The sequence below is a fragment of the Bubalus kerabau genome, unplaced genomic scaffold (genome assembly GCF_029407905.1).
Source record: "Bubalus kerabau isolate K-KA32 ecotype Philippines breed swamp buffalo unplaced genomic scaffold, PCC_UOA_SB_1v2 scaffold_27, whole genome shotgun sequence".
Lineage (NCBI taxonomy): Eukaryota > Metazoa > Chordata > Mammalia > Artiodactyla > Bovidae > Bubalus > Bubalus kerabau.
In genome coordinates this window covers 4,426,257-4,451,499 of record NW_026577881.1, presented here as the reverse complement: position 1 = coordinate 4,451,499, position 25,243 = coordinate 4,426,257, and positions in this window count along the sequence as shown.

Here is a 25,243-nt window from a genome sequence, read left to right as displayed (position 1 = left end):
AAGCCCCTCTCAACTCCACAGTATCCCTGACTTCTCAGAGGAACCCCGCTAAGCTCCCTGAGGTCATGGGCACAAGTCGAGGGAACCCAGGGTTTCCTGCCACACCCCGAGAAAGACCTCGAGAGTTCTTCTTCGAAGCGTCTTGAGGCTTGATTCCCCTACCATGACTCGAGAGCAATGAGGCGCTCCCCCACGCCACGTCCATGGAGATCTGACTTCCGTGGCACCACAGGAGTCTCCCTGAGCTCCCCGTCCTATCTCGTGAGAAACCCCAACCAGGCACTGCACCTTGAGAAAACCCACGAGACGCCCCTGTCATCGTGAGATGAGGGCCTTCTTTTCCTGCATGGCCTAGAGAGCAATCCCGAGTCCTCTCTCCAAACTCCACAGTAGGCTTAACTCCATTTAGGCCACGCTTGGGCTCCAAGGGATACCCGTCGCGACTCGAGAGGAGAGCGGAGTCCATTCATTCCCTTCGAGACGAGGCCTGACTCCCCGGGTGAGTCTGGAATGCAACCCCGAGATCCCTGTCGCCCCTGGAGAGAAAAACTCGGTCCTGGACACAAACCTAGATGAGCTCTATTTTGCCCTGCAATGACTCGAGAGCAATCTCCAGCTCTCACTTGCAACTCGAATGGAAGATTGGACTTCCCTGGGCCAACACAAGAGGAAACCTGTATTCCCCATCGTAACTCAAGAATCCTGCCGCAACTCGAGAAAAAACACGTGGGTCCCCCGTCAGCGCTAGATGAGGCCCTTGCCCACTACAGCATCTCAAGAGAAGTCCCAGGTTCCGTCTTGAAGTGCGAAACGGTACTTGGCACTCTTGATGCAACCAGAAAAGTTACCCGACTTTCACTCAAGGAGAGCACCGAGGTTCCCGGCACTACTTCATCTGAGCCCTTTCTCTCCTCCTGATCCCGAAAGTAGGGTCGATTCCCCTGCTTTGTTTGGAAAGGGTTCCTCAACTTTCCTGCGCGCCTCAGGATGAGGCCGGTCTCACGAGAAAATTCGAGACGTAGCCTAGTGGGTGGTGCAACATGCTGAAAGACCCCAATTTCCCGGTCCGCACTTGAGGAGAACATGATGCCCGGACACCTCTTCGAAGGCAACCCTGTGGATGAAGGCACAACAGGAAGGAGCACTGACGCCCCCGTGCATCTCCGAAAAACCCGCAGGTTCCACACACATCACGAAAAGTGGTGTTATCCTTGAACAACTTGAGATGTAAGCGGAGTTCCATTCCTCCGCAGAACACGAGACCTGACACTCCTGAGCAAACTCAACAGGGACCCTGCGATCTGAGTCAGATCCGGCCTCCAGGAAGTCAGGAGCAGAACCCTGAGGTTCCTGCCTCAACTCGAGATGAGGCCCACTTCCATTGCACCAAACCCAGAGGACTCCCGAGAGGCCTCTCCCAAATCCACAGTATCCCTGACTTCTCAGAGGCACCCTGAGACGCTCCCTGAGGTCACCGGCACAAGTCAAGGGAACCCAGGGTTTCCTGCCGCAACCCTAGAAAGACATCGAGAGTTCTTTTTCAACCCGTCATGAGGCCCGATTCCCCTACCCTGACTTCAGAGCAATGACGCGCTCCCCCTTGCCCCGCCCATGGAGACCTGACTTCCCTGTTGCCACACGAGAGGCTACCTGAACTCCCCGTCGTACCTCGTGAGAAACCCCACACTGGCGCCACAGCTCGAGAAAACCCACGAGACGCCCCCGTCATCTCGAGATGTGGGCCTTCTTTTCCTGCATGGCCTGGAGAGCAATCCCGAGTCCTCTCTCCAAACTGAAGAGGAGGGTTGACTCCCTTTAGACCACTCAGTGGGCTCCAAGAGATACGCGTCGCAACTCGAGAGGATAGCCGAGTCCTTTGCTTCCCCTCGAGACGAGGCCTAACTCCCCGGGTGAGTCTGTAATGCAAACCCGAGATCCCTGTCACCCTTGGAGAGGATCATTGGGTCCTGAACACAAGGCTAGATGAGGTCGCTTTTGCCCTGCAGTAACTCGAGAGCACTCCCCAGCTTTCCCTCGCAACCCGAATGGAAGATTGGACCTCCCTGGGCCAACACAAGAGGAAGCCTGAATTCCCAGTAGTAATTCGAGAATTCCACCTCAACTTGAGAAAAACCACGTGGTTCCCCCGTCATTGCAAGATGAGGCCCTTGCCCGCTCCAGCGTCTCAAGAGTAGTCCCACGTTCTGTCTTCAAGTGCGAAATGATATTTGGCACCCTTAATGCTACCCCAAAAGTTCCCCGACATAGGGGTCGCACTAGAGGGGAACACCGAGGTTCCTGGCACCACTTCATCTGAGCCCCTTCTCCCCTCCTGATCGCGAAAGGAGGGTCAATTCCCCTGCTTTGTCTGCAAGGGGTTCCCGACCTTCTCCACGTACCTCAGATGAGGCTGTCTCACGAGGAAATTCGAGACGTAGCCTGGTGGGTGGTGCCACATGCGGAAAGACCCCGATTTCCCGGTCCACTCTTAATAAGAACCCGATGCCAGGACACCTCTTCGAAAGCAAACCTGTGGATGAATGCACAACACGAAGGGGTACTGACATCCCCATGCATAGTACGGAAAAACACGCAGATTCCAAACACAGATCGACAAGTGTCCTGTCATCCCTTGAAGAACTAGAGAGGCATGCGGAGTTCCGTTCCTCCACACAAGAGAAGGCCTGACTCTCCTTTCCCAACTCTGCAGGGACCGTGCGATCGGAGTCAGAAATGTAGATGAAACCTGACGTTCCTGCATCAACTCGAAATGAGGCCCTCTTCCATTGCGCCATACCCAGTGGAGTCCCGAGAGGCCCCTAAAACTCCACAGTATCCCTGATTCTCAGAGGCACCCTCAGAAGCTCTCTGCAGTCACTGGCACAAGTCGAGTGAACCCAGGGTTTCCTGCTGCATTCTGAGAAAGACCTTGAGAGTCCTTCTTTACCGCGTCTTGAGGCCCGATACCCTACCATGACTGGAGAGCAATGACGCATTCCCCTCGCCACGCCCATTGAAACCTAACTTCCCTGGCGCCACACGAGAGGCTCCCTGCGCTCCCCGTCCTACCTCATGAAAACCCCACACTGGCACCGCCGCTTGAGAAAACTCACGAGACGCCCCCATCATCGTAAGATGAGGGCCTTCTTTTCCTACATGACCTAGAGAGCAATCCCGAGTCCACTCTCCAAACTCCACTGGAGGCCTGACTCCCTTTAGGCCACTCAGTAGCCTCCAAGAGATACACGTTGCTACTCTAGAGGAGAGCAGAGTCCGTTGCTTCCCCTCGAGCCGAGGCCTGACTACTTGGGTGAGTCTGGAATGGGATCCCGAGATCCGTGTTGCCCCTGTAGAGGAAAACTCGGTCCTGGACACAAGCCTAAATGAGGTCTTTTTTGTCCTGCATTGACTCAAGTGCAATCCCCAGCTCTCCCTCGCAACTCGAATAGATGATTGGACTTCCCTGGGCCAACACAAGAGGAAGCCTGTATTCCCCATTGTAATTCGAGAATCCCGCGGCAACTGGAGAAAAACAACGTGGCTCCTCCGTCATCGAAATATGAGGCCCCTGTCAGGTATAGCGTCTCCAGGGAAGTCCCATGTTCCGTCTTGAAGTGTGAAACGGTACTTGGCACCCTTGATGCGACCCCCAAATTTCCCTGACACCCCGGTCTCACTCGAGGAGAACATGGAGGTTCCCAGCACCGCTTCAGCTGATCCTCTTCTCCCCTCCTGATGGCGACAGGAGGGTCGATTCCCCTGCTTTGTCTGGAAGGGGTTCCCAGACTTCGCGGCGAACCTCAGGATGAGGCCAGTCTCACGAGGGAAGTCGAGACGTAGCCTCGTGGGTTGTGCCACATGCCGAAAGACCCCGATTTCCTGGTCCGCTATTGATAAGATCCCGATGCCCGGTCACCTCTTCGAAGGTAACCCTGTGGATGAAGGCACAACACGAAGGGGCACTGACACCCCTGTGCATCGTCCCCCAAAACCGCAGGTTCCACATACAACTCGACAGGTGGCCTGTCATCCCGTGAACAACTCGAGAGGCAAGCGGAGTTCCATTACTCCACACAAGACGAGGTCTGACTCTCCTGTCCCAGCTCTGCAGGGACCCTGCTATCCGAGTCAGAAATGGAGAGGAACCCTGACGTTACTGCCTCAATCCGAGATTAGGTCCTCCTCAATTGCACCAGTCCCTGTGATGTCCCAAGAAGCCCCTCTCAACTCCACAGTATCCCTGACTTCTCAGAGGAACCCCGCTAAGCTCCCTGAGGTCATGGGCACAAGTCGAGGGAACCCAGGGTTTCCTGCCACACCCCGAGAAAGACCTCGAGAGTTCTTCTTCGAAGCGTCTTGAGGCTTGATTCCCCTACCATGACTCGAGAGCAATGAGGCGCTCCCCCACGCCACGTCCATGGAGATCTGACTTCCGTGGCACCACAGGAGTCTCCCTGAGCTCCCCGTCCTATCTCGTGAGAAACCCCAACCAGGCACTGCACCTTGAGAAAACCCACGAGACGCCCCCGTCATCGTGAGATGAGGGCCTTCTTTTCCTGCATGGCCTAGAGAGCAATCCCGAGTCCTCTCTCCAAACTCCACAGTAGGCTTAACTCCAGTTAGGCCACGCTTGGGCTCCAAGGGATACCCGTCGCGACTCGAGAGGAGAGCGGAGTCCATTCATTCCCTTCGAGACGAGGCCTGACTCCCCGGGTGAGTCTGGAATGCAACCCCGAGATCCCTGTCGCCTCTGGAGAGAAAAACTCGGTCCTGGACACAAACCTAGATGAGCTCTATTTTGCCCTGCAGTGACTCGAGAGCAATCTCCAGCTCTCACTTGCAACTCGAATGGAAGATTGGACTTCCCTGGGCCAACACAAGAGGAAACCTGTATTCCCCATCATAACTCAAGAATCCTGCCGCAACTCGAGAAAAAACACGTGGGTCCCCCGTCAGCGCTAGATGAGGCCCTTGCCCACTACAGCATCTCAAGAGAAGTCCCAGGTTCCGTCTTGAAGTGCGAAACGGTACTTGGCACCCTTGATGCAACCAGAAAAGTTACCCGACTTTCACTCAAGGAGAGCACCGAGGTTCCCGGCACTACTTCATCTGAGCCCTTTCTCTCCTCCTGATCCCGAAAGTAGGGTCGATTCCCCTGCTTTGTTTGGAAAGGGTTCCTCAACTTTCCTGCGCGCCTCAGGATGAGGCCGGTCTCACGAGAAAATTCGAGACGTAGCCTAGTGGGTGGTGCAACATGCTGAAAGACCCCAATTTCCCGGTCCGCACTTGAGGAGAACCCGATGCCCGGACACCTCTTCGAAGGCAACCCTGTGGATGAAGGCACAACAGGAAGGAGCACTGACGCCCCCGTGCATCTCCGAAAAACCCGCAGGTTCCACACACATCACGAAAAGTGGTGTTATCCTTGAACAACTTGAGATGTAAGTGGAGTTCCATTCCTCCGCAGAACACGAGACCTGACACTCCTGAGCAAACTCAACAGGGACCCTGCGATCTGAGTCAGATCCGGCCTCCAGGAAGTCAGGAGCAGAACCCTGAGGTTCCTGCCTCAACTCGAGATGAGGCCCACTTCCATTGCACCAAACCCAGAGGACTCCCGAGAGGCCTCTCCCAAATCCACAGTATCCCTGACTTCTCAGAGGCACCCTGAGACGCTCCCTGAGGTCACCGGCACAAGTCAAGGGAACCCAGGGTTTCCTGCCGCAACCCTAGAAAGACATCGAGAGTTCTTTTTCAACCCGTCATGAGGCCCGATTCCCCTACCCTGACTTCAGAGCAATGACGCGCTCCCCCTTGCCCCGCCCATGGAGACCTGACTTCCCTGTTGCCACACGAGAGGCTACCTGAACTCCCCGTCGTACCTCGTGAGAAACCCCACACTGGCGCCACAGCTCGAGAAAACCCACGAGACGCCCCCGTCATCTCGAGATGTGGGCCTTCTTTTCCTGCATGGCCTGGAGAGCAATCCCGAGTCCTCTCTCCAAACTGAAGAGGAGGGTTGACTCCCTTTAGACCACTCAGTGGGCTCCAAGAGATACGCGTCGCAACTCGAGAGGATAGCCGAGTCCTTTGCTTCCCCTCGAGACGAGGCCTAACTCCCCGGGTGAGTCTGTAATGCAAACCCGAGATCCCTGTCACCCTTGGAGAGGATCATTGGGTCCTGAACACAAGGCTAGATGAGGTCGCTTTTGCCCTGCAGTAACTCGAGAGCACTCCCCAGCTTTCCCTCGCAACCCGAATGGAAGATTGGACCTCCCTGGGCCAACACAAGAGGAAGCCTGAATTCCCAGTAGTAATTCGAGAATTCCACCTCAACTTGAGAAAAACCACGTGGTTCCCCCGTCATTGCAAGATGAGGCCCTTGCCCGCTCCAGCGTCTCAAGAGTAGTCCCACGTTCTGTCTTCAAGTGCGAAATGATATTTGGCACCCTTAATGCTACCCCAAAAGTTCCCCGACATAGGGGTCGCACTAGAGGGGAACACCGAGGTTCCTGGCACCACTTCATCTGAGCCCCTTCTCCCCTCCTGATCGCGAAAGGAGGGTCAATTCCCCTGCTTTGTCTGCAAGGGGTTCCCGACCTTCTCCACGCACCTCAGATGAGGCTGTCTCACGAGGAAATTCGAGACGTAGCCTCGATGGTGGTGCCACATGCCGAAAGACCGCGATTTCCCGATCCGCTCTTGATAAGAACGCGATGCCCAGACACCTATTCGAAGATAGTGTGGATGAAGGCACAACACGAAGGGGCACTGACACCCCCGTGCATCATCCGGAAAAGACCGCAGGTTACTCATACAGCTCAACAAGTGCCTGTCACCCAGTGAACAACTCGAGAGGCAAGCGGAGGTCCATTCCTGCACACAAGACAAGGCCTGACTCACCTCTCCCAACTATGCAGGGGGCTGCGATCGGAATCAGAAATGGAGAGGAACCCTGAGGTTCCTGCCTCCCCTCGAGATGAGGACCCCTTCCATTTCACCAAACCCAGTTGGGTCCCGAGAGGTCTTTCCCAACTCCACAGTATCCCTGACTTCTCAGAGGCACCCGGAGAATCTCCCTGAGGTCACCGGCACAAGTCGAGGGAACCCAGGTATTCTTGCCAAGACCCGAGAGAGACCTTGAGAGTCCTTCAACGCGTCTAGAGGCCTGATTCCCCTACCATGACTCGAGAGCAATGACGCGCTCCCCCTCGCCACACGCATCGAGACCTAACTTCCCTGGCGCCACACAAGAGGCTCCCTGAGCTCCCCGTCGTACCTCCTGAGAAACCAACACAGGCGCTGCAGCTCGGTAAAACCACCGAGACCCCCCCCCGTCATCGTGAGATGAGGGCCTTCTTTTCCTGCATGTCCTGGAGTGCAATCCCGAGTCCTCTCTCCAAACTCCAGAGGAGGCTTGACTCCCTTTAGTCCACTCAGTGGGCTCTAAGAAATACCCGTCGCGACTCGAGAAGAGAGAGAAGTCCTTTGTTTCCCCTCGAGAGGACGCCTGACTCCTGGGTGAGTCTAGAATGCAACCCCAAGATCCCAGTCATCCCTTGAGAGGAACATTAGGTCCTAGACACAAGCCTGGATGAGGTTTCTTTTGCCCTGCAGTGACTCGAGCGCAACCCCCAGCTCTCCCTCGCAACTCGAATGGAAGATTGGGCTTCCCTGGGCCAACACAAGAGGAAGCCAGAAATCCCCTTCGTAACTCGAGAATCCCGCCGCAACTCGAGAAAAACCACGTGTTTCCAACGTCATCCCAAGATGAGGCCCTTGCTGCTATGGCGTCTCAAGAAAAGAACCACGTTCCGTCTTGAAGTGCGAAACGGTACTTTGCACCCTTGATGCGACACCAAATGTTCCCGGACACGCCGGTCTCACTCGACAGGAACACCGAGGTTCCCGCACCACTTCATCTGAGCACCTTCTCCCCTCCTGTTCGAGACAGGAGGGTCTATTCCCCTGCTTTGTTTGGAAGGGGTTTCCCACATTCCCAGCGCATCTAAGGATGAGGCCGGTCTCACGAGTAAATTCGAGACATAGCGTCGTGGGTGGTGTCACATGCCGAAATACCCCGATTTCCCGGCCCACTCTTGAGAAGAACCCGATGCCCGGACACCTCTTCGAAGGCAACCCTGTGGACGAAGGCACAAAACGAAGGGTCACTGACACTCCCGTGCATCATTCGGTAAAAGCCGCAGGTTCCACACACAGCTCGACAAGAGGCCTGTCATCCCATGAACAACTCGAGAGGCAAGCAGAGTTCCATTCCTCCACTCAAGACGAGGCCTGACTCTCCGGTCCCAACTCTGAAGGGACCCTGCGATCGGAGTCCGAAATGGAGAGGAACCCTGAGGTTCCTGACTCCACTCGAGATGAGGCCCTCTTCCATTACACCAAAAACAGTGGAGGCCCGAGAGGCCCCTCCCAAATCCACAGTATCGCGACTTCTCAGAGGCACCCTTAGAAGCTCCCTGAGGTCACCGGCACAAGTCGAGGGAACACAGGGTTTCCTGACGCAACCCGAGAAAGACCTCGAAAATCCTCCTTCAACGCATCTTGAATCCCGATTCCCCTACCATGACTCGAGAGCAATGACGCGTTCCCCCTCGCCACTCGCATGGAGACTTGACTTCCCTGGCGCCACACGAGAGGCTCCCTGAGCTCCCCGTCATACCTCGTGAGAAATCCCACACTGGCTCCCCAGCTCGAGAAAACCCACGAGACGCCTCCGTCATCGCGAGATGAAGGCCTTCTTTTCCTGCATGGCCTGGAGAGCAATCTCGAGGCCTCTCTTCAAACTCCACAGGAGGCCTGACTCCCTTTAGGCCACTCTGTGGGCTCCAAGAGATACCCGTTGGGACTCGAGAGGAGAGCGGAATTCTTTGCTTCCCCTATATACCAGGCCTGACTCCTCAGGTGAGTCTGGAATGCAACCCCGAGATCCCTGTCGCCCCTGGAGAGGAACATTAGGTCCTAGACACAAGCATAGATGAGGTCTCATTTGCCCTGAAGTGACTCGAGAGCAATCCCCTGCTGTCCCTCGCACCTCGAATGGAAGAATGGACTTCCCTGGGACAACACAAGAGGAAACCTGAATTCCCCGTCGTAATTCGAAAATCCCGCTGCAACTCGAGGAAAACCACGTGGTTCCCCCGTCATCGCAAGATGAGGCCCTTGCCAGCTACAGCGTCTCAGTAGAAGCCCTACGTTCCATCTTGAAGTTTAAAACGATAATTGGCAACCTTGATGTTAGCACAAAAGTTCCCCGACACCCTGGTCTCACTCGAGGGGAACACCAAGGTTCGGTGCACCGCTTGTTCTGAGCCCCTTATCCCCTCCTGATCGCGACGGGAGGGTCGATTACCCTGCTTTGTCTGGAAGGGGTTCCGGACCTTCCCGGCGCACCTCAGGATGAGGCCGGTCTCACGAGGAAATTCGAGACGTAGCCTTGTGGTTGGTGCCACACGCCGAAAGACCCCGATTTCCCTGTCTGCTCTTGATAAGAACCCAATGCTAGGACACCTCTTCGAAGGCAATCCTGTGGACGAAGGCACAAAACGAAGGGGTCTGACACCCTCCTGCATCGTTGGAAAAGCCCGCAAGTTCCACATACACATCGACAAGTGGCCTGTCACCCCGTGAACAACTCGAGAGGCAAGAGGAGTTAAATTCCTCCACACAAGACGAGGCCTGACTCTCCTGTCCCAACTCTGCATGGACACTGAGATCCGATTCAGAAATGGAGAGGAACCATGAGGTTCCTGCCTCAACTCGAGATAAGGCCCTCTTCTACTGCACCAAACCCAGTGGAGTTCGGAGCGGCCCCTCCAAACTGCACAGTATCCCTGACTTCTCAGAGGCACCCTGAAAAGCTCCCTGAGGTCACGGGCATAAGTCGACGGAACCCAGGGTTTCCTGCCGTAACCTGAGAAAAACCTCGCGAGTCCTTCTTCACGCGTCTTGAGGCCCGATTCCCCTACCATGACTGGAGAAAAATGACGCGCTCCCCCTCGCCACGCGCATGAAGATCTGACTTCCCCGGCACCACATGAGAGGCTCCCTGAGCTCCCCATCGTACCTCGTGAGAAACCCCACACTGGCGCCGCAGCTCGAGAAAACCCACGAGACGCCCCTGTCATGGTGAAATGAGGGCCTTCTTTCCTGCATGACCTGAAGAGCAATCCCGAATCCTCTCTCCAAACTCCAAAGGAGGCTTGACTCCCTTTAGGTCACTCAGTGGGCTCCAAGAGATACCCGTCGATACTCAGGAGGAGAGCGGTGTCCTTTGCTTCCCCTCGAGATGAGGCCTGACTACGAGGGTGAGTCTGGAATGCAACCCTGGATCCCTGTCGCCCCTGGAGAGGAACCTTAGGTCCTGGACAAAAGCCTAGAGGAGGTCTCTTTGGCCCTGCAGTGACTCAAGCACAACCCCTAGCTTTCCCTTGCAACTCGAATGGAAGATTGGCCTTTCTGAGCCAACACAAGAGGAAGCCTGAATTTCCAGTTGTAATTTGAGAAACCCGCCGCAACTCGAGAAAAATCACGTGGTTCCCCGTATTGCAAGATGAGGCCCTTGCCCCCTACAGCGTCTCAAGAGAAGTCTCACATTCCGTCTTGAAGTGCAAAACAGTACTTGGCACCCTTGATGCGACCCCAAAAGTTCCCCTATATACCGATCTCACTAGAGGGGACACTGAAGTTTCCGGCACCACTTCATCTGAGGCCTTTCTCCTCTCCTGATCGCGATAGGAGGGTCGATTCCACTGCTTTGTCTCGAAGGGATTCCCGACCTTCCCGGCACACCTCAGGATGAGGCCGGTCTCACGAGGAAATTCGAGAGGTAGCCTCGAGGGCCATACTACATGCCGAAAGACCCCGATTCCATGGTCCACTTTTGATCAAAACCAGACTCCTGGACACCTCTTCGAAGGCAAGCCTGTGGATGAAGGCACAACACGTAGGGGCACTGACACCCCGTGCATCTTCCGGAAAAACGCGCAGGTTCCTCACACAGCTCCACAAGTGGTCTGTCACCTCGTGAACAACTCGAGAAGCAAGCGGAGTTCCATTCCTCCACACAAGACGATGCCTGACTCTCCTGTCACAACTCTAGGGACCTTGCGCACCGAGTCAGAAATGGAGAGGAAGCCTGAGGTTCCTGCCTCCACTCAAGATGAGGCCCTTTTCCATTGCCACAAAACCAGTGGAGTCCCGAGAGGCCCGTCCCAAATCCACAGTATGCCTGACTTCTCAGAGGCACCCTGAGAAGCTCCCTAAGGTCACCGGCAGAAGTCGACGGAACCCAGGGTTTCCTGCCGCAACCCGAGAAAGACCTTGAGAGTCCTGCTTTAACGTGTCTTGAGGCCCGATTCCCGTATCATATCTCGAGAGCAATGACGCGCTCCCCCTTGCCATGCGCATGGAGACCTGAATTCCCTGGCGCCACACGAAAGGCTCCCTGAGCTTCCCGTCGCACCTCGTCAGAAACCGCACACTGGCACCGCAGCTCGAGAAAACCAACAAGACGCCCCTGTCATCCCGAGATGAGGATCTTCTTTTCCTGCATGGCCTGGAGAGCAATCCCGAGTCCTCTCTCCAAACTCCACAGGGGGCTTGACTCCCTTTAGGCCACTCAGTGGGCTCCAAGAGACACCTGTGGCGACTCGAGTGGAGAGCGGGGTCCTTTGCTTCCCCTCGAGTCGAGCTCGGACTCCCAGGATGCGTCTGGAATGCAAACCCGAGATCGCTGTCTGCCCTGGAGAGGAATATTAGGTCCTGGACACAAGCCTAGATGAGGTCTCTTTTGCCCTGCAGTGACTCAAGAGCAAACTCCAGCTCTCCCTCGAAACTCGAATGGAAGTTTGGACTTCCCTGGGCCAACACAAGAGGAAGCCTGAATTCCCCGTCGTAACTCGAGAATCCCGCCGCACCTTGAGAAAAACCACGTGATTCCCCCGTCATCCCAAGATGAGGCCCTTGCCCTCTACAGCGTGTCAAGTGAAGCCCCAAGTCCGTATTGAAGTGCAAAACGGTACTTGGCACCCTTGAAGCGACCCCAAAAGTTTCCCGACACACCAGTTCCACTCGAGGGGAACACCGAGGTTCCCGGCATGACTTCAACTGAGCCCTTTCACTCCTCCTGATCGCGACAAGATGGTCGATTCCCCTGCTTTGTCTGGAAGGGGTTCCCGATCTTCATGGCGCACCTCAGGATGACACCAGTCTAACGAAGAAATTCGAGACGTAGCCTCATGGATGGTGCCACGTTCTGAAAGACCCCGATTTCCTGCTCCGCTATTGATAAGAACCCGATGTCCAGACACCTCTTTGAAGGCAACCCTGTGGATGAAGGCACAACACGAAGGGGCACTGACCCCCTCATGCATCTTACGGAAAAAACCGAAGGTTCCACTCACAGCTCGACAAATGGTCTGTTATCCTGTGAACAACTCGAGAGGCAAGTGGAGTTCCATTCGTCCACACAAGACGAGGCCTGACTCTCCTGTCCCAATTCTTCAGGGACCCTGTGGTCGGAGTTTTAAATGGAGAGGAACCCTTAGGTTCCTGCCTCAACTCGAGATGAGAACCTTTGCCATTGCACCAAACCCAGTGGAGTTCCAAGAGCCCCTCCCAAGTCCACAGTATGCCTGACTTCTCAGAGGCACCCTGAGAAGCTCCCTAGGTCACCGGTACAAGTCGAGGGAACCCAGGGTTTCCTGCCACAACCTGAGAAAGACCTTGAGACTCCTTCTTCAACGCGTCTTGAGTCCCGATTTCCCTACCATGACTCGAGAGCATTTATGGGCTCCCCCTCATCACACGCATAGACACCTGACTTTCCTGGCGCCACATGAGAGGCTCCCTGAGATCCCCGTTGTACCTCGTGAGAAAATTCATACTTGCGCCCCAACTCGAGAAAACCCACAAGACGCCCCCGTCATTGTGAGCTGAGGGCCTTCTCTTCCTGTATGGCCTGGAGAGCAATCCCGAGTCCTCTCTCCAACTCCACAGGAGGCTTGACTCCCTGGAGGCCACTCAGTGGGCTCCAAGAGATACCTATCGTGACCCAGGAGGATATCAGAATCCTTTGCTTCCCCTCGAGCCGAGGCCTGACTCACTGGGTGAGTCTGGAATGCGTCCCCGTGATCCCTATCGCCCCTGGAGAGGAACATTAGGTCCTGGACACAAGCCTAGATGAGGTCTATTTTGACCTGCCATGACTCGAGAGCAATTCCCACCCAGCTCTCTCTGGCAACCCGAATGGAAGAATGGACTTCCCTGGGCCAACAGAAGAGGAAGCCTGAATTCCCCGTCGTAAGTCAACAATCCCATCGCAACTCAAAAAAAACCACGTGGTTTCCCCTTCATCACAAGATGAGGCCCTTGCCCACCACAGCGTCTCAAGAGAAGTCCCACGTTTCGTCTTGAAGTTTGAAACAGTATTTGGCAAGCTTCATGAGACCCCAAAAGTTCCCTGACATACCAGTCTCACTCAAGGGGAACACCGAGGTTCCCGGCACCACTTCATCTGAGCCCCTTCTCCCCTCCTGATCGCGACAGTAGGGTCGATTAACCTGCTTTGTCTGGAAGGCTTTCCCGACCTTCCAGGGGCACCTCAGCATGAGGCCCGTCTCACGAGGAAATTCGAGATGTAGCCTCGTGTGTGGTGCCGCATTCCAAAAGACCCCGATTTCCTGGTCCGCTCTTGATAAGAACCCGATGCCCGCACACCACTTCGAAGGCAACCCTGTGGATGAAAGCACATCACGAAGGGGCACTGACACCGCCGTGCATTGTCTGGAAAAAACCGCAGGTTCCACACACAGCTCGACAAGTGGCCTGTCACTCCTTGAACAACTTGAGAGGCAAGCGGAGTTCCATTCCTCCACACAAGACGAGGCCTGACTCTCCTGTCCCAACTCTGCAAGGACCCTGCGATCTGAGTCAGAAATGGAGAGGAACCCTGAGGTTCCTTCCTGATCTCAAGATTAGGCCCTCTTCCATTGCAGCAAACCCAGTGGAGTCCCGAGAGGCCTCTCCCAGCTCCATAGTATCCCTGACTTCTCAGAGGCACCCTGAGAAGCTACCTGAGGTCACAGGCACAAGTCGAGGGAACCCAGGGTTTCCTGCCGCAACCCGAGAAAGACCTCGAGCGTCCTTTTTCATTGTGTTGAGCCCTGATTCCTCTACCATGACTCGAGAGCAATGACGTGCGCCCCCTCGCCACTCGTATGGAGACTTGACTTCCCTGACACCACACGAGAGGCTCCCTGAGCTCCCGGTCGTACCTTGTGAGAAACCCCACACTGGCACCGCAGCTCCAGAAAAACCACGAGACTCCCCCGACATCGCGAGATGAGGGCCTTCTTTTCCTGCATGGCCTGGAGAGCAATCCCGCGTGCTCTCTCCAAACTCCACAAGATAGGAGCCAAGATTGCTGAGGAGTAGGACGGGGAGAACTCTTTTCCCCCCCAAACAATTTCATCAAAAGAGCATTTAAACGTCGAGTAAATTCCACAATACAACTTATGAATGCTGCCAGAGGACATCAGGCACCCAGAAAAGAACCCAACTCTTGGAAAGTAGGTAGGAAAAAGTATAAAAGACAAAAAAAGAGACAAAAGAGGGAGGGAGGGATTTCCGTCCCGGGAAGATAGTCTTAAAAAGAGAAAAGTTTCCAAACACCAGGAAAGCTTTTCACTGCCAAATCTTTGCCAAGCTTTGGAAGCACAAAGGGCAACATAAGGGGGATAAAAATAAATAAACAATTAAAACTCGCAGATTGCAAGCCCTACGGTAACTCCCCCAGCCGCGAAGCAGTGCAGACGCCTGCTCACACCATTAGCAAGCAGGGGCTGGGCAGGGAGGCGCGGCGCGGGCTGCATCGCTTAGAGTAAGAATCTGGCCTGAATACCATGAGCGCTATCTGAACGAAATAACTTGGGCTAGCAAACCAGACTCTGGGATATCTACCACGCAAAAAGCCAGCCCTAACCTAAGACACCGCCAGGCCCGCGCACGGAACAAAGGCCTGAACAGAGATAGCCGGCTGCAGACCTTCCCCCTCCGGTGACAGGCAGCCAGAGCCGGAAGGGGGCAATTGCAGCCCCAGAGAGACATTATCTATAAAACTGTAAGCAGGCTTCTTTGCTAACTAAAACTTCTTGGGGATCTGGACGGTCAACATCTGCCTGAGAAAGTGCGCCTGTTTTACACCCAGATAACCGAGTGGCGGGGAGGCGATAAGTCACAACATTGGCGCTTGCCAAACACCTCATCACCTGAGCTGCTCGGACCTGGGAAGAGCACAAAACGCAGGCCGAACTGAGTCTGTGCCTCTGAGGACTACCCGAGTGCCTGAACCTGAGCGGCTTGGACCTGGGAGGTGCATGCAGCCCAGGGCCAGCCTCGGATTGTTCCCGGTGGAACAACCTAGAGCCCGAGCAGTGTGGGCAGGAAGGCTACACGCGCCGTGAGCGGGGGCAGACCCAGTGTGGCTGAGGCACTGCGAACGCACGCCAGTGTTATTTGTTTGCAGCATCACTCCCTCCCTCCCTCCCCACAGCGCAACTGAACAAGTGAGCCTAAAAAAAAAAAGTGTCCTCCACCGTCCCCTTTGTGTCAGGGCGTAAACCAGACACTGAAGAGACCAGCAAACAAAAGAAGCTATAACAGAGGGAAACGCCTTGGAAGCTACAGGCAATAGATTAAAACCCTGTTGTTATTAGGACTACATAGGAAGGCGCCTATAGATCTTGAGAAATATAAGTCGGACCAAGGAACTAGCCAAAAATGAACCGAACCCACGATACTCACAACAAAACCAGAGAAAGTCCTAGATATATTTTTATGATCATTCTTTCTTTTTTTTAATTTTTTTAATTTTAAGTCCTCTATTGTTCATTTAATTATCACTTTTATAACCTATTACTTTGCAAAAAAAAGACCCTATTTTTTTCTTCTTCAGCAAACTTCATATATATATATTTATATATATATATAATAATTTTTTGACCTTGTATTTTTGTTTTGTTTTTTTTTCTTCTTTTCTTTAACATTGTATTTTTGAAATTCCAAACTGTACTCTAGATTTTTAATTTATGCTTTTTGATATTTGATATCAATTTTGTACCTGTAGTTTCTTTATAATTTTTGCGACATTGCTTGTTTTTGTTTGTTTGTTTTCTCTTTAGTTTTCTTCTTCCTTTTTTTTAACATTGTATTTTTGAAATTCCAAACTCTACTCTAGATTTTTAATTTTTGCTTTTTGGTATTAGTTATCAATTTTGTACCTGTATTTTCTTGATAATTTTTGCGACCTTGTTTGTTTTTCTTTGTTCGTTTTTTCTCTCTTTCTTTTCCTTCTTCTTTTCTTTAACATCGTATTTTTGAAATTCCAAACTCTACTCTAGATTTTTAATTTTTGCTTTTATGTATTTGTTACCAATTTTGTACCTTTAAGAACCCAATCTTCAGTACCCATTTTTCACTAGGGAGCGAGATTACTGGCTTGACTGCTCTCTCTCCCTTTGGACTCTCCTTTTTCTCCACCAGGTCGCCTGTGTCTCCTCCCTAACCCCTCTCTACTCTACCCAACTCTGTGAATTTCTGTGTATTCCAGACGGTGGAGAACACTTAGGGAACTGATTACTGGCTGGATCTGTCTCCCTCCTTTTCATTCCCCCCTTTTATCCTTCTGGCCACCTCTGTCTCCTTCCTCCTTCTTCTCATCTCTGTATAGCTCTGTGAACATCTCTGAGCGGTCCAGTTGTGGAGTGCACATAAGGAAGTGACTACTGGCCAGCCCACTCTCTTCACTATTGATTCCACCTCATCTCATTTGGGTCACCTCTAACTCCCTCCTCCCTCTCCTCTTCTCCATGTAACGCTGTGAACCTTTCTGAGTGACCCTCACAGTAGAGAAACTTTTCTTCTTTAACGTAGATGTTTTATCAATGGTGCTGTACAGAAGAAGTTTTGAAACTACTGTAAAAGTAAGACAGATAACAGGAAGCAGGAGGCTTAAGTCCAAACCCTGACTCCAGGGAACTCCTGACTCCAAGGAACATTAATTGACAGGAGCTCATCAAATGCCTCCATACCGACACTGAAATCAAGCACCACACAAGGGCCAACAAGTTCCAGGGCAAGACATACCAAGCCAATTCTCCAGCAACAAAGGAACGCAGCCCTGAGCTTCAAGATACAGGCTGCCCAAAGTCACCCCAAAACCACAAACATCTCATAACTCATTACTGGACACTTCATTGCACTCCAGAGAGAAGAAATACAGCTCCACCCACCAGAACATGGACACAAGCTTCCCTAACCAGGAAACCTTGACAAGACACCTGTACAAACCCACACACAATGAGGAAATGCCAGAGTAAAGAACTCCACAAACTGCCAGAATACAGAAAGGACACCCCAAACTCAGCAATTTAAACAAGATGAGACAGAGGAATACCCAGCAGATAAAGGAACAGGATAAATGCCCACCAAACCAAACAAAAGAGGAAGAGATAGGGAATCTACCTGATAAAGAATTCCGAGTAAGGATAGTGAAATGGATCTAAAATCTTGAAATTAAAATGGAATCACAGATAAATAGCCTGGAGACAAGGATTGAGAAGATGCAAGAAAGGTTTAACAAGGACCTAGAAGAAATAAAAAAAGAGTCAATATATAATGAATAATGCAATAAATGAAACTAAAAACACTCTGGAGGCAACAAATAGTAGAATAACAGAGGCAGAAGATAGGATTAGTGAATTCGAAGATAGAATGGTAGAAATAAATGAATCAGAGAGGATAAATGAAAAACGAATTAAAAGAAATGAGCACAATCTCAGAGACCTCCAGGACAATATTAAACGCTACAACATTCGAATCATAGGGGTCCCAGAAGAAGAAGACAAAAAGAAAGACCGTGAGAAAATACTTGAGGAGATAATAGTTGAAAACTTCCCTAAAATGGGGAAGGAAACACTCACTCAAGTCCAAGAAACCCAGAGAGTCCCAAACAGGATAAAGCCAAGGCGAAACCCCCCAAGACACATATTAATCACATTAACAAAAATCAAACACAAAGAACAAATATGAAAAGCAGCAAGGGAAAAACAACAAATAACACACAAGGGAATTGCCATAAGGATAACAGCTAATCTTTCAATAGAAACTCTTCAAGCAAGGAGGGAATGGCAAGACATACTTAAAATGATGAAAGAAAATAACCTACAGCCCAGATTATTGTACCCAGCAAGGATCTCATTCAAGTATGAATGAGAAATCAAAAGCTTTTCAGACAAGCAAAAGCTGAGAGAATTCTGCACCACCAAACCAGCTCTCTAACAAATACTAAACAGGAAATACAAAAACGGTGTATAAATTCGAACCCCAAACAATAAAGTAAATGGCAATGGGATCATACTTATCAGTAATTACCTTAAACGTAAATGGGTTGAATGCTCCAACCAAAAGACAAAGACTGGCTGAATGGATACAAAAACAAGACCCCTACATATGTTGTCTACAAGAGACCCACCTCAAAACAGGGGATACATACAGACTGAAAGTGAAGGGCTGGAAAAAGATTTTCCATGCAAATAGGGACCAAAAGAAAGCAGGAGTAGCGATACTCATGTCAGATAAAATAGACTTTAAAACAAAGGCTGTGAAAAGAGACAAAGAAGGTCACTACATAATGATCAAAGGATCAATCCAAGAAGAAGATATAACAATTATAAATATATATGCACCCAACGTGGGAGCACCACAGTATGTAAGACAAATGCTAACAAGTATGAAAGGAGAAATTAACACTAACACAATAATAGTTGGAGATTTTAATACCCCACTCACACCTATGGATAGATCAACTAAACAGAAATTTAACAAGGAAACACAAACTTTAAATGATACAATAGACCAGTTAGACCTAATTGATATCTATAGGACATTTCATCCCAAAACAATGAATTTCAACTTTTTCTAAAGTGCACATGGAACCTTCTCCAGGATAGATCACATCCTGGGCCATAAAGCTAGCATTGGTAAATTCGAAAAAATAGAAATCATTCCAAGCATCTTTTCTGACCACAATGCAGTAAGATTAGATCTCAATTACAGGAGAAAAACTATTAAAAATTCCAACATATGGAGGCTGAACAACACGCTGCTGAATAACCAACAAATCACAGAAGAAATCAAAAAAGAAATCAAAATTTGCATAGAAACGGATGAAAATGAAAACACAACAACCCAAAACTTGTGGGACACGGTAAAAGCAGTCCTAAGGGGAAAGTTCATAGCAATACAGGCACACCTCAAGAAACAAGAAAAAAGTCAAATAAATAAACTAACTCTACACCTAAAGCAACTAGAAAAGGAAGAAATGAAGAACCCCAGGGTTAGTAGAAGGAAAGAAATCTTAAAAATTAGAGCAGAAATAAATGCAAAAGAAACAAAAGAGACCATAGCAAAAATCAACAAAACCAAAAGCTGGTTCTTTGAAACGATAAATAAAATTGACAAACCATTAGCCAGACTCATCAAGAAACAAAGGGAGAAAAATCAAATCAATAAAATTAGAAATGAAAATGGAGAGATCACAACAGAAAACACAGAAATACAAAGGATCATAAGAGACTACTATCAACAATTATATGCCAATAAAATGGACAACGTGGAAGAAATGGACAAATTCTTAGAAAAGTACAACTTTCCAAAACTGGACCAGGGAAGAAATAGAAAACCTTAACAGACCCATCACAAGCACGGAAATGGAAACTGTAACCAAAAATCTTCCAGCCAACAAAAGCCCAGGTCCAGACGGCTTCACAGCTGAATTCTACGAAAAATTTAGAGAAGAGCTAACACCTATCCTGCTCAAACTCTTCCAGAAAATTGCAGAGGAAGGTAAACTTCCAAACTCATTCTATGAGGCCACCATCAGCCTAATACCAAAACCTGACAAAGACCCCACAAAAAAAGAAAACTACAGGCCAATATCGCTGATGACATAGATGCAAAAATCCTTAACAAAATTCTAGCAATCAGAATCCAACAACACATTAAAAAGATCATACACCATGACCAAGTGGGCTTTATCCCAGGGATGCAAGGATTCTTCAATATCCGCAAATCAATCAATGTAATACACCACCTTAACAAATTGAAAAATAAAAACCATATGATTTTCTCAATAGATGCAGAGAAAGCCTTTGACAAAATTCAACATCCATTTATGATAAAAACTCTCCAGAAAGCAGGAATAGAAGGAACATACCTCAACATAATAAAAGCTATATATGACAAACCCACAGCAAACATTATCCTCAATGGTGAAAAATTGAAAGCATTTCCTCTAAAGTCAGGAACTAGACAAGGGTGCCCACTTTCACCATTACTATTCAACATAGCTTTGGAAGTTTTGGCCACAGCAATCAGAGCAGAAAAAGAAACAAAAGGAATCCAAATTGGAAAAGAAGAAGTGAAACTCTCACTGTTTGCAGATGACATGATCCTCTACATAGAAAACCCTAAAGACTCCACCAGAAAATCACTAGAACTAGTCAATGACTATAGTAAAGTTGCAGGATATAAAATCAACACACAGAAATCCCTTGCATTCCTATACACTAATAATGAGAAAACAGAAAGAGAAATTAAGGAAACAATTTCATTCACCATTGCAACGGAAAGAATAAAATACTTAGGAATATACCTACCTAAAGAAACTAAAGACCTATATATAGAAAACTATAAAACACTGGTGAAAGAAATCAAAGAGGACACTAATAGGTGGAGAAATATACCATGTTCATGGATTGGAAGAATCAATATAGTGAAAATGAGTATACTACCCAAGGCAATTTATAGATTCAATGCAATCCCTATCAAGCTACCAACAGTATTCTTCACAGAGCTAGAACAAATAATTTCACAATTTGTATGGAAATACAAAAAACCTCGAATAGCCAAAGCGATCTTGAGAAAGAAGAATGGAACTGGAGGAATCAACCTACCTGATTTCAGGCTCCGCTACAAAGCCACAGTTATCAAGACAGTATGGTACGGGCACAAAGACAGAAATATAGATTAGTGGAACGAAATAGAAAGCCCAGAGATAAATCCACACACATATGGACACCTTATCTTTGACAAAGGAGGCAAAAATATACAATGGATTAAAGACAATCTCTTTAACAAGTGGTGCTGGGAAATCTGGTCAACCACTTGTAAAAGAATGAAACTAGAACACTTTCTAACACAATACACAAAAATAAACTCAAAATGGATTAAAGATCTAAACGTAAGACCAGAAACTATAAAACTCCTAGAGGAGAACATAGGCAAAACACTCTCTGAAATACATCACAGCAGGATCCTCTATGACCCACCTCCCAGAATATTGGAAATAAAAACAAAAATAAACAAATGGGGCCTAATTAACCTTAAAAGCTTCTGCACATCAAAGCAAACTATTAGCAAGGTGAAAAGACAGCCTTCGGAATGGGAGAAAATAATAGGAAATGAAGCAACTGACAAACAACTAATCTCAAAAATATACAAGCAACACCTACAGCTCAACTCCAGAAAAATAGATGACCCAATCAAAAAATGGGCCAAAGAACTAAATAGACATTTCTCCAAAGAAGACATACAGATGGCTAACAAACACATGAAAAGATGCTCAAAATCACTCATTATCATAGAAATGCAAATCAAAACCACTATGAGGTACCATTTCACGCCAGTCAGAATGGCTGCAATCCAAAAGTCTACAAATAATAAATGCTGGAGAGGGTGTGGAGAAAAGGGAACCCTCTTACACTGTTGGTGGGAATGCAAACTAGTACAGCCACTATAGAGAACAGTGTGGAGATTCCTTAAACAACTGGAAATAGAACTGCCTTATGATCCAGCAATCCCACTGCTGGGCATACACACTGAGGAAACCAGAAGGGAAAGAGACACGTGTACCCCAATGTTCATCGCAGCACTGTTTCTAATAGCCAGGACATGGAAGCAACCTAGATGTCCATCAGCAGATGAATGGATAAGAAAGCTGTGGTACATATACACAATGGAGTATTACTCCGCCATTAAAAAGAATAGAATGAATCAGTTCTAATGAGGTGGATGAAACTGGAGCCTATTATACAGAGTGAAGTAAGCCAGAAAGAAAAACACCAATACAGTATACTAACGCATATATATGGAACTTTGAAAGACGGTAACAATAACCCTGAGTACGAGACAGCAAAAGAGACACTGATGTATAGAAGAGTCTTATGGACTCTGTGGGAGAGGGAGAAGATGGGAAGATTTGGGAGAATGGCATTGAAACATGTAAAATATCATGTATGATAAGAGTTGCCAGTCCAGGTTTGATGCATGACACTGGTTGCTTGGGGCTAGTGCACTGGGACGACCCAGAGTGATGCTATGGGGGGGAGGAGGGAGGAGGGTTCAGGATGGGGAGCACATGTATACCTGAGGCGGATTCATTTTGATATTTGGAAAAACTAATACAATTATGTAAAGTTTAAAAATAAAATAAAATTAAAAAAAAAATCCACAGGAGGCTTGACTCCCTTTAGGCCACTCAGTGGTCTCCAAGAAATACCCGTCGGGACTCGAGAGCAGAGCAGAGTCCTTTCCTTCCTCTCGAGATGAGGTCGGACTCCTCGGGTGCGTCTAAAATGCAACCCCGAGATCTCTGTCGCCCCTGGAGAGGAACATTAGGTCCTGGACACAAGCTTAGATGAGGTCTCTTTTGCCCTGAAGTGACTCGAGAGCAATCCCTAGCTCTCTCTCACAACTCCAATGGAAGATTGGACTTCCCTGGGCCAACACAAGAGGAAGCCTGAATTCCCCATCGTAACTCGAGAATCCCGCCGAAACTCGAGAAAAACCACATGGTTACCCTGTCATCGCAAGATGAGGCCCTTGCCCGCTACAGCGTCTAAAGAGAAGTCCCAGGTTTCTTCTTGAAGTGTTTTCACACTTCAAGTGTGAAAACTTGGCACCCTTGATGCGATTCCAAAAGTTCCCCGACACCCTGGTCTCTCTCGAGGGGAACACCGAGGTTCCCGGTACGACTTCATCTGAGCCACTTCTCCCCTCCTGATTGCGACTGGAGGGTCGACTCCCGTGCTTTGTCTGGAAGGGGTTCCCAACCTTCCCGGCGCACCTCAGGATGAGGCCGGTCTAACGAGAATATTTGAGACGTAGCTTCATGGGTGGTAACACATGCTGAAAGATCCCGATTCCCCGGTCCACTCTTGATAAGAACCCGATGCCCGGACACCTCTTGAAAGGCAACCCTGTGGAAGAAGCCACAACACGAAGGGGCACTGACACCCTCGTGCATCGTCCGGAAAAACCCGCAGATTCCAAACACAGTTCGACAAGTTGCCTGTCACCCCATGAATAACTCGAGAGGCAAGCGGAGTTCCATTCCTCCTTACAAGACGAGGCCTGACTCTCCTCTCCCAACTCTGCAGGGACCCTGCGATCAGAGTCAGAAATGGAGACGAACCCTGAGGTTCCAGCCTCCACTCGAGATGAGGCCCTCTTCTATTGCACCAAACCCAGTGGAGTCCCGAGAGGGCCCTCCCAACTCCAGGGTATCCCTGACTTCTCAGAGGCACACTGAGAAGCTCCCTGAGGCCACCGGCACTAGTCGAGGGAACTCAGGGTTTACTGCCGTGACCCAAGAAACACCTTGAAAGTCCTTCTTTAACGGTTCTTGAGGCCCGATACACCTTCCATGACTCCAGAGCAATGACGCGCTCCCCCTCGCAATGCGCATGGAGACCTGACTTCCCAAGCGCCACATGAGAGGCTCCCTGAGCTCCCCGTAGTACCTCATGAGAAACCCCACACTGGCGCTGCAGCTCGAGAAAACCCACGAGACGCCCCCTTCATCGCGAGATGATGGCCTTCTTTTCCTGCATGGCCTGGAGAGCAATCCCGAGTCCTCTCTCCAAACTCCACAGGAGGCTTGACTCCCTTTAGGCCACTCAGTGGGCTCCAAGAGATACCCGTCGCAACTCGAGAGGAGAGCGGAGTCCTTCGCTTCCCCTCGAGACAAGGACTGACTCCCCGGGTGCATCAGGAAAGCAACCCCGAGATCCCTGTCCCCCCTGGAGACGAACATTATGTCCTGGACACAAGCCTAGATAAGGTCTCTTTTGCCCTGCAGTAACTCAAGCGCAATCCCTAGCTCTCCCTCGCAACTCAAATGGAAGACTGGACTTCCCTGAGCCAACACAAGAGGAAGCCTGAATTTCCTGACCTAACTCGAGAATCCCGCCACAACTCGAGAAAAACGACGTGGTTAACCCGTCACCACAAGATGAGGCCCTTGCCAGCTACAGAGTCTCAAGAGAAGTCTCACGTTCCGTCTTGAAGTTTGAAACGGTACTTAGAACCTTTGATGTGACTCCAAAAGTTCCCCGACATCCCAGTTTTACTCGAGGGGAACATCGAGGTTCCCGGCACCACTTCATCTGAGCCCCTTCTCCCCTCCTGATCGGGACAAGAGGGTCGATTCACTTGCTTTGTCTGAAAGGGTTACCGACCTTCCTGGTGCACCTCAGGTTGAGGTCCGTCTCAAGAAGAAATTCGAGACGTAGGCTTGTGGGTAGTGCCACATGCCGAAAGACCCTGATCTCCTGGTCTGCTCTTGATAAGAACCTGAAGGCTGGATACCTCTTCGAAGGCAACCCTGTGTATGAAGGCAAAAAACAAAGGGGAACTGACACCTCCATGCATCGTCCAGATAAAACCGCTGGTTCCACACACAGCTCGACAAGTGGCCTGTTATCTGGTGAACAACTCGAGAGTCCAGTGGAGTTCCATTCCTCCACACAAGACGAGGCCTGACTCTCCTGTCCTAACTCTGTAGGGACTCTGTGTTCAGAGTCAGAAATGGAGAGCAACCCTGAGGTTCCTGCTTCAAATCGAGATGAGGCCCTCTTCTGACAAGGTCCAGCCTCGGCTGGTCCAGGGTTTTCGAAGGGGAGACAGAGTAGGCGACCTATTGATTTATTTATCAAAGATATAAAGAGTAATAGAATGAGGATAGCTCAGTAGGAAAATTTAGTGGAGAAAAGAAGCTGAGTAGCTTGGTTTATGCGGAAAATCAGTATAACCCGTGACACCAGGTTAGCTCTTACCACGGAGGCCGCAGTCTCCCTCTCGAAGAGCGAAAAGTGCCCCACCT